The sequence below is a fragment of the Salarias fasciatus genome, chromosome 9 (genome assembly GCF_902148845.1).
Source record: "Salarias fasciatus chromosome 9, fSalaFa1.1, whole genome shotgun sequence".
In the NCBI taxonomy this organism is placed as follows: domain Eukaryota; kingdom Metazoa; phylum Chordata; class Actinopteri; order Blenniiformes; family Blenniidae; genus Salarias; species Salarias fasciatus.
Window position 1 is genome coordinate 891,674 of NC_043753.1, and position 2,500 is coordinate 894,173.

The 2,500-nt window shown below is 59.1% G+C and overlaps 1 pseudogene; it reads left to right on the plus strand.

The window, feature by feature from the left end:
- Positions 1-2,500, plus strand: part of LOC115394657 (SCO-spondin-like) — a 136,523-nt pseudogene that overhangs the window by 122,582 nt on the left and 11,441 nt on the right.

The window sequence follows — 2,500 nt, forward strand, 5'->3', positions numbered from 1 at the left end:
CCATCGTCTGAGGCTCCTCCCCTCTGCTTTCAGGGCCTCCTGCAGCTGAACGGCAGCTGCGTCCGTCCGGAGGAGTGCGGCTGCGTCCACCTGCGGCCCGGCGCCTCGGGGGAGCCGCCCACGCCCGTCAGGGTGCCGCCGGGGTCGGAGGTCACGGTGGGCTGCAGCACCTGGTCAGGCTCCGGCTCGGGCTCAGGTTAGCAGCGGCGGCGTTTGGGTGTGTGAGCTGACGGTGTGTGTTCTTCGCCGCAGCCTCTGCCATGACGGGACTCTGCACTGCGACAGCCGGGACTGTGAAGGTGACGCAGAACCGGGAGAACGGAGAGAACCGGGAGAACAGGTACCGCGGCAGCCGGGCTCTGGGCTCATCCCTGTGGTGTCTCCGTCCTCCCCCCAGTCGTCCTCAGCGAGTGGTCGGAGTGGACGCCCTGCTCCCCCTGCCAGCCCTCCTCCTCCTCCTCCTCCGCCCTGCAGTTCCTCCCCCCGCCAGCAGGGGCGGGCGGCGCCACCCTGGTCTCCGTCCAGCGGCGCTTCAGGGCCTGTCTGGACCTGGACTCCGGTCGGCCCGTCCCCCCCGGGGAGGACGGCCAGTGTGAGGGTCCGCTGGTGGAGGACAGGCCCTGTCCGGACGCCGACGTCTGCACAGGTAACGGGACAACACACACTCCTCCGAGCCAGACCGGTTCCAGGCCCCGGGACCGGCCTGGGGACAGGAGGTGGCCTCTTTGTGGACGGCTGGGTTTCTGGGTTTCAGGGTTTCAGGGTTTCCAGCCCAGCAGCTGGTCTCATGTCTCCACTGGGATTTCTGACCGTTCATTTTCAGCAACGAACTCCAGCTGCTCTGTTATAAACATGTTTAAAGTTTATTGATGGAAGAGATGCAGCGTCTGGTTTTCCAGGGGGTCCATAAACACACACATATGGAACACAGTGTACAACAACATACATAAATGCACACATTTACACATAAACACACATGCACACACACACACACACACAGGACAGACATGCTCCTTTGTCCCCCCCCGTCCTCCATGAGGTCTAAAACAGGTGATACAGCATTGACTGAAGTTCAAAGGGGAAAGAAAAAAGAAACTAAAAACATAAGCAGGAAGCTTTAAGGTGTGAAAATAATAAGGACTGGAATCGACCCAAAGACGTTCCGTGGTGAATGGATGAAGGGAAGCTGTTCCACTCGGAGGGAGCCCTGCTCTGGAAGGCTCTGCCACGCGGAGCAGTGAAAGTCAGACTGAGTGCTTCTTAAAGAATATACAGAGGTAACATGTCCCACATTTAGTCCTCATAGCCTGTCCCTCTGAAGAGACACCTGTCTCCAGGGGACACTGCACCTTGGATTTTAGGATGTCTCCTTATTAGTAAAGTGTATATCGGGTCTCGTCCCGTCTCTTGAGATGAGTGTCTCGTCACAGTTCTAGAAATTAGTCGTCCTGCCAGCCGTCCCCTGGTCCGTCCCCTGGTCCGTCCCCCGGTCCGTCCCCCGGTCTGTCCCCCGGTCCATCCCCCAGTCCGTCCCCCAGTCCGTCCCCCAGTCTGTCCCTCTCTATTGAGTCCCGTCAGGTAGAAACATGTAAATAGTTCATCTCATCTGAAAGCAGTGATTTGCAGGTTCTGCTGGAGTTTAGAGGACAGAGGGACGGAGTCAGAGACGGTCAGGACTAGGAGTGTAACGGTACACAGAAGCCACGGTACGGTACACACCTCGGTGTCAGGGTCTCGGTTCGGTACGTTTTTCGGTACGGCGGGGAAAAAGAAACAAAAGCTCCCATCTCAGTGTTTCCTGCAGGATAAACGTTTGGCGGGGGGGGGGGGGGGGGGGGGGGGGGGGGGGGGGGGATGCCGAGCAGTGCGCTGCTCACACGGAGCGTCCAAGCGGCCGCCGCTGCTGCTCCGCGGTGCGCAGCTGCTAATTAGCTGCAAATGTGGCGCCCGGACTGAAAAGGTCTGGCGGAAACCCTGCATGTGTACCAGATCATCTTCCCCAAGCTTTCCCACGCGACAGAGTTACAGGAGACTCCGGGTCTCCCAGCTCCACACGCTGCAGCTCTCATTCTGCTTGGACTGTCTTCTTCGTTTGTTCATGTTTGGATCTGTTTGTTCTTCTTCTTCTGTGGTAGTGGTGGTCGCTGGCAGCTTTTAGGCTCATTACCGCCACCTAAGGTTGGAATCAGGACTCGCTTTTTTATTTATTTTTTAACTCACTTGTGTATTCGTCGTGTGATTGTGTGTACCGACCCGTGACCTCCGTAATACAAGTACCGTTACACTCCTAGTCAGGACCTGGCGGGTCCCAGACTGCAGGAGGGACTCCGACCGGTCGGTGCTGGCTGAGACACGGGGACGAGACCGGTAACGCCGGCCCGGTTCTGCTCTCTGCCGTGTCAGATCTGTGCGTGTGGAGCTCGTGGAGCGCCTGGACGGCGTGCGCAGAGCCGTGCAGCGGCGGCGTCCGGCAGCGCTACAGACGGCCGCTGGCCGCCCC